This window comes from Rhinolophus ferrumequinum, chromosome 27, assembly GCF_004115265.2.
Source record: "Rhinolophus ferrumequinum isolate MPI-CBG mRhiFer1 chromosome 27, mRhiFer1_v1.p, whole genome shotgun sequence".
NCBI classification, from domain to species: domain Eukaryota; kingdom Metazoa; phylum Chordata; class Mammalia; order Chiroptera; family Rhinolophidae; genus Rhinolophus; species Rhinolophus ferrumequinum.
Genome location: NC_046310.1, coordinates 272,461 through 285,303, shown reverse-complemented (window position 1 = coordinate 285,303; position 12,843 = coordinate 272,461). Strand labels below are relative to the sequence as shown.

The 12,843-nt window shown below is 57.2% G+C and overlaps 1 protein-coding gene across 1 annotated transcript in view; it reads right to left on the bottom strand.

The window, feature by feature from the left end:
* Positions 1 to 9,220, bottom strand: part of SYT2 (synaptotagmin 2) — a 45,525-nt gene extending 36,305 nt beyond the window's left edge. Inside the window, exon 1 of the mRNA XM_033099337.1 lies at positions 9,034 to 9,220. The gene's annotated coding sequence lies outside the window, so the exon portion shown is untranslated. The remainder of the gene's footprint in view (positions 1 to 9,033) is intronic.
* Between the last annotated feature and the right edge of the window lie 3,623 nt (positions 9,221 to 12,843).

Genomic DNA, 12,843 nt, shown 5'->3' with positions numbered 1-12,843 from the left:
CCACGGGTTGTCTAGACAGTTCTAACCCGCCAACACTCCTTCAGTACGTATCTCCGGAGCATCTTCCAAGTTCCAGGAATTGAATGAAACCTCAGGCTCACACCCCAAACACACCAAGTTCTTGGTCTATTAAAACCGTCTTCCTAAGAGGGGGTCCAAATTCGTCTCCATGGATCTTGTGTTCCCTGGGCCTAGTCGGAGACAGATGCAGTCAATTCTCTTTAAGACCAAAGTCTTGGGCTCACTGCTGTGACACTGTGGGACCCAGCTTGCTCCCCCAGTCTGGCCTTGCTCCCCAGAACTGCCTCCCTGCTCGGGCAGTGTTTGGGAGGACAGGACCTGAGCGATGGGCACTCCTGGTTCTAGCAGTTTAAGCCCCCAGTTCTCCCTCCCCCGACAAGAACACTGCACCAAACATGCACACAACACTCTTCCCTGCCAAGCCGGACTCTGCCTCCACCTCTCCCTGCCCCCCTCTGCTCCTGAGGACTGGGTTTGCCCACTGCTGGGGTAGCTGTCACCAGGAAGCACTGCCTAAAAGATGTGCCCCAGCAGTCCCACCATGCCTGGGACCCCACCATTACCCACCCAACCTTTGTTTGGAGGGGAGGGCATGTTCAGCAGAGGGCAGCTTGAATCTGTGCCTGGGGCTGCAGAAGACATCCCGACCTGTCCTCGGGGCTGGGAAAGGACATGAGGCGAGCAGACCTGGGGGCGTGGGGGGACTGGGGACCAAGTACAGCAGGCAGGCACTTGGCATCTCTGAGGGGAGCTGACGAGGAGAAGCACCTGAAGGGGAGACAAGAGGGTAACCTGAATATCACCTGCAGTCTTCCTTTGGTGTTAGGTGTGTTCTGGAGGGTTCCAAGAGATGCCACCCAATACGTGGAGCCTGGGCTGCCTTTCATGACCGAAGGGTGACAGTGTCACCTTCTGCCCCAGGCTGACTGCACCCTCTACTGGAGAAACAAGGAGGGCTTGCATTATCAGTTTAGTGAGATATATGGTGGTCGAGGAAGAGATGGAGATGGGGGAGGTTGGGGAAAAGGACTCAGAAGGAAGCAGAGCTGCCTCCTTCCCGGGGTTTTCCTGAACCTGGAAGCAGAACGACCTTGTTCAGATGAACCAAGAGGCTGAGAAGCCCCTACTACAGTCACACAGGACGCAGCCACAGTTTGGCACCCTGTCCTCTCTCCACTCCCACAGGTTCCCCAGCCCTCAGAACTCGGGGGAGCTTGCAGCTGCTGCCCACCCCACCCCACACCTGGCCACAGTGCCATGAGACAGCAGGCCAGGCTGCTGTCACTGCAGCCCAGCCCTCCTGCAAGTGACCTATCTGGAATGTGTCCCTGCTCTCAACATTACAACAACTGGAGGGAGATGCAAGTCACTGACCCTGGGAGACCGCAGCCAGAATCCAGGACCCGAGGTCCTGAAGTCCTATTGCCCACCGGCCAAACTGGCCACCCCTTAACCAGGCCATGCATGTCAAGCCGCCTGAAGACCTCCTGGGAAAGAGCCATGGACGTGCGCTTGGAGTTCACCGCCTCATTTTACACAGTAAAGAGCGAGACCCAGGGAGACGAGGGGGCTTGGCCACCATCTCACACTCAGTAAAGGGCGTAAACAACTCCCCACAACACTGGTTTCCCCGCACCCTGCACCCTGCCCCGTCTCCGAAATTGCAAAGTGAGCTGGGGCCGCTGTCCGTGGTGCTGAAAGTCAGGGGGCGGCCTGTGAGCCTCCCGGTCCGAGGGGAGCGTCGCGGAGCTGTCCGTGGTGCTGAACCACGGTCCTGAGCAGCACGGTTTGCGTTTCTAAGCACGGCTGGGACCTCCGGCGTCATAGTGGTGCTATGGCGGGTTCAGGGAAAGGAGGCAGAGACGGATTCCAAGGGGGCACAGGCAGATGTCCAAGAACATGGCGAAGGGGACAGTGCACCATCCCCACCTCTCACTTCTCATCACCTCGAACCAAGCATGGCCCCGATTCTAACACACTGAGACACATACAGGTCCTTTCAAGGAAAACAACGTAACTGACACTAGTTAGCTCCAACGTTTCCAAGGGGAAAGTTTCTAAAAAGGAAATCACCAGAAGGGAGTGCCAAGAGAAATTTGGAGGATATGAGGATAACAACACTCTTTAGAAGACATGGGGTGGATGTGAAAGGTCTTGCCAAGAGCCTGGAGGTTGGATCTTTCAAGATTACCCTCCAAAGCCCAAAATCATGACTGTGATCCTTCTGTGGGTTCTTGGAGTCAAGTGTGGGGGGGTGTCTCAAAAAATAAATGTACTGTCTGTTCCTCCACTGTTGATGGCAAAGTAACCTCAGAGGAGATTTATGTATCTTCTAGCATAACCCTTGAGAAATCCTTGAAAACAACTGTAATGACATCAGGACTGTGTGGAAAAGAAGGAGCTAAATCTATCCTGAGCCCCAGAACTGGAGTCCCTGCTGAACAAATCTAGAAGCCACGATCTTCACAAGGTCCTTGGCTTCTTTTGAAGGCCCTCCCTTCACAATTGAGGCTGAATGATGTAGCTTGTTGGCAGGGCAGATATTCAGCACCTGTGGATGGGCCACAGCCAAAGGAGCTGTTTGTTCTGCTGCAGGTTTGACTCTCATAACTGAAATCTGAAGCTGCTGAGTTCACACACACACGCTATCACCCCTGAGATTACATCGTAACACTGACAAAGGAGGGCTTTTCACCCCCATGAGCCCTATTACACACAGCACTATTCTCTTCCTCCTCCTCTTCTTCCCCGACACTGTGACACACTCCCTGAATACAAGTAAACTACGAAACTGCACAGTCAGCTCTCTCCGGCACATCTCCACCCACATTTCCTTGGATGGAGGGAATCCTGGGGGCCAATCTATCCTTTCCTCATACCTCCCCTGTCCCAGGCTCTCCTTCTCTTTGAAGGAGGTCTCACCACCTGTTTGCTCTTCTGTCACGATGTCTAACCACGTTTACTGTTCAGAAATTCCACTGTAACTACCAGAAGTCCCTCACGCTATAGGTTAATCCTCTTGCCTTTCTTGCACTATAAATCATTTTTAAAGATGTGGGGCATCTATCTCAGAGGAATGGGGAACAGGGTTTCAAAAGACCTTTTGTAACCTGCAGGCAGACGCACGCTCCGGTATAATGCTGCCCGCACCTGCACGCACACAGAGAATCTGTGACCACAGGTAACAACAGAAAGTCCAAGGACACAAAGGACCTTGAGAGGGCATCTGATCCATCCCCCATTTCTAGAGGCAGGACTGCCGCAGGGACCCTGGGAAGAAGGCCTTATGGGCTGCCCGGTCCCATGCCCTCGAAGAGCCACCTCCAGCCCTTGTTTCTGGATCTGAAACATGAAACGCCCTGGCCTCCCCCAGCCCCCAAACCCAGCCTCCGCAGCAATCACATTGCCAGCAACTAATACACTTCTCAGAAGCCATATTTATATTACAGCAGGACAAGAGATCAAAGGTGTAATTGGGCTGCATTTGATTGAGTGTGACAATTGCAGTTGGCCACATATGTCATCGAGAGATGTGAACTGGGGATAGTTTATGCTCAACAGCTCATTTCCGAGAGGACCTGACATCTTCCTCTCACAGACACCCAGACAGCGCTGACATTAGTGGCACCGCAAGGAGAAAGATCCACGGGCTCATCTGAGGGAGGGACCTTGTAAGGTCACCCACCCATCCTGCTCTCCATGCCAATATCTCTCTGAAAAGCTCTTTCTCTCCTTTTCTGGAACGCCGATTTGACACTCTTTCTTCACCCCTACGGTCACCTTCCTGATGTCTCAGTGCAATAAGCAAGAGAGTGCTGCCTAATATCTAACCTAAACCCTGCTTGCTTCAGTTTTCCACCATTACCCCGGTGCTGTCCCAGTGCAATGACAGCAGCTTTCTCTTGTCATATCTCCATCTGCGACTCCAGCCAGTCTGGGAACAGGTCTGTCACGTCCAGGCAGGCATGGCCCATAATCCTGCCTGTGGCTCTCAGCCTCTCTGCAGCTGCTGGACTGTGTGCACTGACCCCAAACTCACGAGACAGCAGGCAGGGAAGGGTACACAGTGGGAGGCATGCGGCTACACACAGGGAAGGACTCCCTCAGCCTTAGGGGTCACAGCAAGTAGCCCTTGGAGGGCCTGCTCAATAAGAAGTGTTAGGCAAAGAGGGGGCACTGCAGGTCCTCCACTGTGAGATTTCTCTCCGAATGGGCTGGGCTCTGGTTCCCTGTGCATCCCCAGAGCTGTGTGGGCAGCACCTGTGCCCCACCTCCAGCAGCACGACCAGTTCTAGACAGCTCTGTGGGTGCCAGCGTGGTGGGCATTCATCCCATCCCCAGGCAGTGGGCCCGCCTGCTCCCCTCTCCAGTGTGCAGCCTGGCGGGAGCGGCACTGAGCAGACAAACCTGATGCTAGATGCTGATTCTGCCACCCGTAGCAGTGTGACTGCTGTGTACCTTCTGAGACCCACGGTTTTCATATGTAAACGGGTAAGACGTCGTATGTCCTAAACTGGGAGTGTTCTGTGCACATCTCATTTCATCACAGAGAATCACCCCGCAGCTCAGACAGTGTCAGCAGCTTCTGCAAAGGCGCAGGCCGGAATGAGCAGCCTTGGCTGGAGCCTGGCCCTCGACTCCCAGCTGCCACCTGCTGTTCCAGGTCTGCCTGCAGAACACCGACTGTGGGGCCTGCACCTTCCTCTGAGGACCCCTGACCTGCGGCTCCACCGTAGGCACAGCTGGCGAGAAGGGGCAGGAGGGGGTGCCGTTCTGACCAATCGGCCGCAGTGGTCTGGAATGCCCCCAAGGCACCTGCCACCGGAATTGAGACCTGCTTCTGCCTGGACGGTATGAGATTCTGAACAAGTCACATAACTTGCCTGGGACCCAGCTGTAAAATGGGGACAGCGGCAGACCTCACAGTGGGGCTGAGGGCCTGAGGGCTGCAGCAGATGTGACAGCTTCATGCTGGAGTAAGGGGGCGGATGGCTTGGGGGTGGGGGTGGGAGAGCTGGGCAAGGAGTAGGCTGGGGGCCGCTGTCTTGCTCAGCACCTGTCAGCATGCTCCTTGCAGGCCAGGCCATTCTGGCTCTGCCTTCTCCTCTGCCTGCTGGTGAGTGATGCCACAGTGACAGCTGAAATCCTGAGGCCCAGACAAAGCAGTTCAAGGGGGGCAGGGTAAATCCCCTTCTTTTCCTGCCCTGACTTCCAGGTGGGGGCTGCTTGGTAGCACCAAACCCTCTAAGCTTCGGGGGCCATTATAATGGTCCCAGCAACTCACATCATCCGTTCCTAACCGGCGAGGTCTGGCAGGGGCCTGGAATTCAGCCTCCCCACCCTGGCATTCAGCTGACGACCTCCTGACCAGGCAGACAGGAGCTCTGTCCTAGTGTGAAATCTCTTGGGGCGGGAGCTTTCTCATCGCCTCTGCCCCATGGAGTTGGGGCGTCCTTCTGCTGTGTAACTATAGACCCGTCGCTGAAGTTCAGGCCTCTTTCAGGGAAGCTGACAGCCAGGTGCTCCCTGCAACCCAGACTCACAGCAACAGGTCAGGTCCCCCTGGGCCTGGAGCCACATCAGCCATCACTCCATCACTGGCCTGAACTCCCAGTTCCAAGGATGAAAATGGAGGCTTGCGGGAACAAACCCTTCCCAGAAATTAAGCTGTGACAAGATACGGCTCATCAGACATAGAGAAAGGCCAAAGGTCAGCCGGAAGAGACTCTGGGAAACCACCAAGGGGGTCAGAGCAGACCCTCCCCTTGAGTCTTTAAGAATAACAGAACAGAAAGTGCCCCCAGCTGGGGAACCTGAGAAACAGGGTGGCCTGTGGGCAGGGGAGTGGTGTGAGGAGCCCACAGGCCCTACTGGAGCCACTCCCAGCTCTCCAGCACTGCTCCGGACGTTACAGAGCTTAATTCAGTCCATCTCACCCAAAACAGCCTACGTCACAGATCTGAACTTTATCTCCATTCTACGGCCGACTTTGATGAACTCGCCCAGGTCACAGTGAGGGGCAGAACCAGAAGGAACCCAGGCAACAGTCACTATCCTGCCTCTTAGGACAAATATCTATGACACGACTTTTCTCCAAATAAACTGCGTTATTCATCTCAGGCTTCCCGTCCAGGATGAGTCAGGACCAAATCCCGGCCTCTGTGACTTGTCGCCAGTGCAATGAGAACTCCCCTTAAGAAGTGAGGTGTGCCTGTCCCACGGCCACACTGCCGTCATCACTGAGCACACTCCACCTGTGGGGTAAGTGCTTTACCTGTTGTAGATGAAACTCTCCTGACCTGGTCAGGTTACCCCATTTTTGCCTTCAAAGCACCCTCTCTACATTCCTAACATTTGTCACAGTTACAATGAATTCTGTGTGCAATTATCTGTTTAATTCCCTGTTACTCTCTAGACTATAAGTGCTATGAGGGCAAGAACCAGAAGTGTTTTGTTCCCAACTGAGTCTCCACCGCCCTGCACAGCTCCCGGCACACAGACTCAAAAACGAAGGTGAACGAACGTAGAAACTCTGCTCAGACTGGGTCACAGGGGTTTGTTGTGTTCACTGCCGTATCCAGTGAACAGAACAGTGCCTGGCACACAGCAGGTGTTCACCAACAAACAGTGCTGAATTTATCAAGTCACACACTTTGCAGTCGGTGGCCCAGAGACCTGAACCCAGGCCTGGAGAGCTCCCAGCCCCTGTGCTCCCTGCTTCCTGTTTTAGCCACGAGCCACACAGAGCAAACACCCCCTTGCTGCTCCCGCTGGCTTGCCATTCCAGTCCTCAAAGAGCTCCCCGTCATCTACTTCAAGAAAAGCAAACCCAGCTTCAGCTAGAACCTGGGTCACCAAAGTCCAAACACAAAATTCCCAAACAGCCTTGGGCAATCCGAGGACACTTCTGTCTGGGGAGGGCGTGACAGCCATTCTTCCAGCCCCTGGAGCCCCAGCTCCCTCCTCACCTGAACCTGCCACCCCATATCTACTTTCCGAGAGGCTGCAAGGCTCGTGCGGAAGAGAAAGTAGAAATCCAGGGACAGGGCCACTGCACTCAGCTTGGGCTTGCCTGGGGGCTGGCAGCAGAGGACACGGGAGAGGATTTTTCCAGGCCCCCTCAAAGCCCACCCATCCCAGGTCCCTGCGGAGCCCAGGACAGCCCCATTGCATCTGCCAGCTCTCCTGAGGGCAAAGAGCAATGTTTACAAGCACCAACAGCCTTCTCTTCCTTGCGCCACTCTGTGGGTGTCAGGACGCAAAGCTGAACAAGTGAGAACTGTTTGCAAAATGCCCCCTCAAAAAGGAAACTTGCCTGAAAGAACTCCTGGATTGCTGAACAAAGCTGACTCAGCAGAGTGGTCTGGGCTCCTCCTCCTGGGGACGGTGGTGAGGCCATTGCCTCCCCCTCCCACAGCTTTCCAGAAACCCCCCAGCTCATCCTTGGGCAACACAGGGAGGGGATGAGGGGAAGATCAAGCTCAAGAGGTCCCCAGAAAAAGCCAGGCATGAAGTCAGAGATGTGTCTGAGAGCCAGGGGGACAGAACCCCGGGGGTGAGGGCTCAGCTAGCACTGGTGGTTCCCCAGGGGCATGTGGAGGAGAAAGGTTGGGGGTGGCCTGGACCCCTGACGCTGACTCACCCCCAGGGCCCTGACACAGGCTGCAGCTTGCAGTCCTTCCAGGCCACTGCTCACCAGGACCCAGGCCAGGCCAGGCACGTCCCACTGCATCACGGCTGCCCTGCCCGCCATGCGCGGGCCCTCTGGCCGGCCTTAGGGGTACTGGGCTTAGCTCTTCTTTTCGGGTCCTCTGGTGGCCACAGATGTTTCCAGCAGCCTTCAGGCTGGACTGGAACCTAAGCAGGGGAGGTGGCTGGAAGGACTAAGGGCTCACCTTCTGATAAAGTGCCCAGGTTGAGGACAATCTATGACACGTGGGAGACCCCCTCAGGGCAGCAGAGGAAGAGACGGGGAAGGGCACCATCCCCTCTCCAGGCTGGACCTTCCTTTCTAGCCCACCTTCCTCTCTTTCTGGGGCCCTCCTGCCCATCCCATCTGGGTGTCCCCACGCAGCCAGCCTCGGCCTTTCTCCCCACTGCAGTGCCCCTGCCAGGGCCAGCACCTCCTGTCCTCACTTCTTCCTGCTGGCAGGGGGAGGCATTCATTTCTCTACCTTAACAGGGGAGGGGAGGACGCTGCAGAGGGAGAGATGGGGCTTTGGCAGCCCCTCCACACACACACCAGGGGCTGGGGGTGTCCTGGAGGCTCCTGAGGGATGTGAGAATAGAAATGGGGAAGGTGCTGGGTTAAAGGGCTGGGAGGATAAATCACCTGTGTTTTTAGCTAAAAACCCAGTGCACTGAAGGGGGGATAGGCCCAGGGGAAGGGGGACCCCAAAAAGGAAAGGTCAGTGAAGGACTCCAGAATGGGGGTGGGTTGTCTGCAGTCTGGGATGGGGAGGAGTGCAGCCCAGGGGCGGCGACTGGAGCGGGCGGGACGTCCTAGTCCTGCTGAGTCATGAGATTTGTGGAGAGGCGAGGGGCCGCCACCCCACGCCGCGCGAGTCCCTGTCCCAGCGCCTCTCGACCCATCGTCTGTCCCCCACCCTCTCCGGATCCAGGGTCTCTGCCTCCGGGTGCTCGTGGACCCTCCCTGCCCTCCCAAGGCGGCGGGGGGGGGATCCCCAAGTTGAGGTGGCGACCCGCAGGCAGGCGGGGGCGTCCAGAAGACCGGAGCGGCGCGGCGCGGGGAGTCAGCGCCCCTGCTCTGCGGCTCATCCCCGGGACCCCGGCGAATCTGCGCCCTCCTCCCGCCCCCCGCCCGCAAAGGAGCCGGGCCCCCAGAAGGAGCCTTCCTTCTGGACGCGTCCAAACTCCCGTCGGCCACAACTTCCCGACCACCCAGCCTGGAGGCGGACCCCGCCCCGCGCCCCTCGGCTCAGGCTGAGAGCCCGCCCGGGAGGAGAAACTTTGGGGGAGCAGGGGTGCCCCACAGCTGGGGCGCGGACTCACCCGGAGCGGTCGGAGCAGCAGGAGAGACCTGGGGCCCCACGCGAGGGCCAAGTGAGGGGCGGCGAGGACGCGGCGCTGGCACAATTCCGCGCCTGAGTCCCCACGCGGGCCCGGCCCCAACTCGGCCAAGAGGCTCTGCCGCAGACTTGCCGGGAGGCTCTGCGTCCGCGGAGCGAGGGAAGGAGGGAGGGAGGGAGGGAGGGAGGGAGCGCAGGCGTGCGCTGCGGCGCGGGGCGGGGCGGGGCGGGGCGGGGCGGCGGTGGGCGGGGCGGGGCGGCGGTGGGCGGTGCCGGGAGGAGCGGGAGGGGCAGGAGGGAGGAGGACGAGGGGGAGGGGAAAGGAGGGGAGGAGGGGACGCACCCCGCGGGCACCACCCGCCTCCGCTGGCAGACCCCGCTCCCCCCTCCCCCGCTCTCAGGGCCCCGCCTGCTGCTGAACGTCAGGAAGTCAGACCGGGGACTCAAGGCCCCTCCAAGCCTACACCACCGGCCTCAGGAGCCCCCCACAGTCACTGGGGATCTCAGAGCCCCTCCCCTCTCCTTTCCCCCCTCCCCCTGTACAGCCCCTCTACCTGTAGTTGTCCACAGGAGTTCAGGGGCTTCTGAGCCTAAAGGGTTGGTGAGGAAGAGGGGATCCTTGGGAGAAGTTAAAGGTGCCTGGAGCCCATGAGAATAGGGTGGGTGGGGGCAGAGGAAGGACAGGGAAGGGTCAAGGAAGGTGGCTAGGAGGATCTGGATGGAGATGGAAAGGAAAAGAGGAAACTACCATTCGCTGAATAACAAACAGGGCTTTCCACACTTGCTAGTTTCTTATTGCTTAAGATGTCCCTTTAAGGTGGGTATCACTATGGGCGGTTTGCACTGAGAACACAGCCCCTGAACGGTATTTTGGCCAAGGAGTCACAGAGTGTGTGGCACTGCAACAGGCCTGGGGAGCAAGCAGGGCCACATGTACGCAGGGGAGCCCTTCCTGGGAGGAGGGCAGCGCCCCGGGACCCCGGGTCTATATAATTTGGACACCCACTTCGACACTTGGGGACTCAGCTTTGCAGTGGGGCTGGCCCCTGCCTCCCTCCCAGGGGTGCTGGTGAGGCTCCCGTCCTGGGGGCCCAAGAAGCACTGGAGGCTCTTTCTTCAGATCACTTTCCAGTAACACCAGGTAGGACACAGAGGCCACACCTCTGGCTCGCCTCAGAGCACGGGGCAGTGGCTGCCACCTGCCAGGCTGTCAGGGAAAGGTGATGGAGACCTCTGGGGTCCTCAATGGGACTGAAGCTGCACCTGCGGCCCAGAGGCCCACCTGCAAGCAGCCTGGCAAGGGCAGAGGAGGAAGTGTGTGGGGGGTTCCGGTCCAAGTCCACACAGTATGAAACTGGGCCCTACCCTCAGCTGCTGGACCAAAGGGACCAGCTCTAGTTTGTTGGCTCCTTCCTACTCTCCATTCGGACAATGAGTCTGCAGGACGCCAGCCAGAGAGGGCTGCACCCCCCCCATATACACACACAGCCCAGAGCCCAGCCAAGCCAGCGAAGGGCTGCCCCCATCCGAGTGGAGGCTTTTGTCAACCTGCTGCCCAACTTCTGCACCTGGGAACCAACGGGCAGAGGAAGGCAGCCTGCCTCCCCACACTGCTTAAGAGTCGAAACCGCAATTTGGCCAAATGAAAAACATGGTGTCCTGGCCACGATCTCAGTGTTATCTTAACTCATCAGGACCAGGAGTGAGTGTCTGCGTTGTAAACCTAATGGGGGTGCAGCATCCCTCCTGCTTATTCCCCAGGCTCCAGGAGCCGGAAAAGGGAAGCATGTGCCATCCACACCCAGCCTTTCAAGTGTCTGCGCTTTTAAAAAGATGAGCCCTTGCTGCTCTCAGACCATCACGGACCGCAAGCTCGTCCAGGGGCCGCTGAGGCAGCCCCTGCCCGAGGACAGTACCGTTGGAAAGCATGAAGGTGAGGAGGGCAACCCCCCTGGTTCCCAGAGCTCTCCAGGGAGAAACGGTCTGTGAGCCCTGGACTGCTGTCTCGCCACTTCCCGTTGCACAGAGCTTCCTGGTGTCTTTCTCTGGTGGCTTCCCTGGCATGGGGCAGGAGGGGCAGGGCTGAAGCACCGCACCCACTCCGCTGTCCCGGGGGACCCACCATCCCTGCGCCCTCCCTGTGGCATCTGACCCACTTTGGGGCCATCCACTCACCGGCCTGCCAGCCCCTGCACCCCAACACTTGCACTGCTGTACTGCTGTCCCTGTCCTGGAGAGGTCCTGGTCTTCACAAAGCTTCTCAAAGCTCTGGTTGTCCAGGGGGTCCACACTGTGGGTGCTGGCCAGCTCGTTTCCTGCTCTCCCTGCCCAACACCATCCCCACAGGGCCCTGTCACTCTGCTGGGCACCCCGGCTCCCCCCGATTCTGAGTAAATGGTCTGACAAACACCCATGCCTTCCTTGTCGCTGAAGGTCTTGGTGTCCTTCTTTTAATCTGATTTTGTGGACATGCATTTTAAAGTTTACTTAATGTATTACATATTAAAATCCATGTAACTTTCAGATATCGCATAAGCGTGCTTTTAACACAGAAGACATTTAACTCATACGATTGGGGAGAAAGAAACGTGGATAAAATGAAATATCGTACAATCCACATAGAACCTTAGGTTTTAATTAAAAACCCTGGTCTCCGAACAGCCAAACCCCCACAATAAAAACAATTTTAAAAACAGCTTGAAGAGGGAGGCCTGACGCTGCTCCTCTATACTTTCCCACTCCTGGAGAGGAGGCATTTTCATCTTTAGGACCATACTTGGCATAAGTCACTAGGTATTAAATAATCACCTGAGTTCTATCCCATCCCAGGACTAGTAACTGTCGTTGGGACCTCACCTACCCCCTAACTTGTCTGAAAGTGAAAGTTTTCTTTTTCTGTCTCAGATTCAAAGGGAATAGTAACTTCAACCCCCGGCACCAGTCACAGTCTGATGTCCCAGGTAAGTCTCTCTGAGCCCTGGTGTTCACCACTCTATAGAGGGGAGGGTTCTCTGGGTCACTCTGCCCAGTGTACAAGCTGCGCCTTCCCGACCACTTCCCCTCACAGCCTGTGCTGAACCCAGGAATGAGCAGGAGGCGCTGTGTTGGGAGGCGCTCGCTCAGAGGCAGGGTGTCGCTTCTCTCCAGGAGGCAGCCTGGGCTTTGAAGTCTGTAGGGGATGAAAGCAAGTCGGTGGGAAGAGTTTCTGAATAATTAACCCTGGCCTGCTATGTCCCCCATCCATTAAAACCCTCACAAATGGAGGTCGTACCCCAGAGCTGCCCTCCACGTGCCCCGCCGTGGCAGGCAGCGCCAGAAGCCAGCGCACAGGACGCCAGGGAGGGAGCTCTAGCACTGACAGGTGCACACTGGGCATCTCAGGGCCAGCTGTCACCCTTCTCTGGGCCTTAGGTGCAAACCTGGAGGAAAGGTCTTAAACTTCAGACCCAAAGTTTTACCCCCTCCTAGGACACTGCATGTCAGGCGCCCCACTCGGGCTGCAAGGTGGAGGCAGGCGGTCAGAGCCTCACCGGAGACAGATATGCAGCCACAGGCACCAGGAAGAGGGCAAGCTGCGTGGGAACCTGAGCTTCCCGCTGCCTCCAGGTAGGCACTGTGGCAGGAGAAAGGAGGCAGTGGGGTCAGGAAGCTGTGACCTTGGAAATGTTTCTTAACCTCTAAAGCAGGGGTGTCGAAACTGCGGCCCGCATTCCATTGTTAATTGTCCCGCAGAAAATTCCAAATATGTAGTTTACTTAAATAAACCAGGTGAGGCAACACATACTTCACCTCC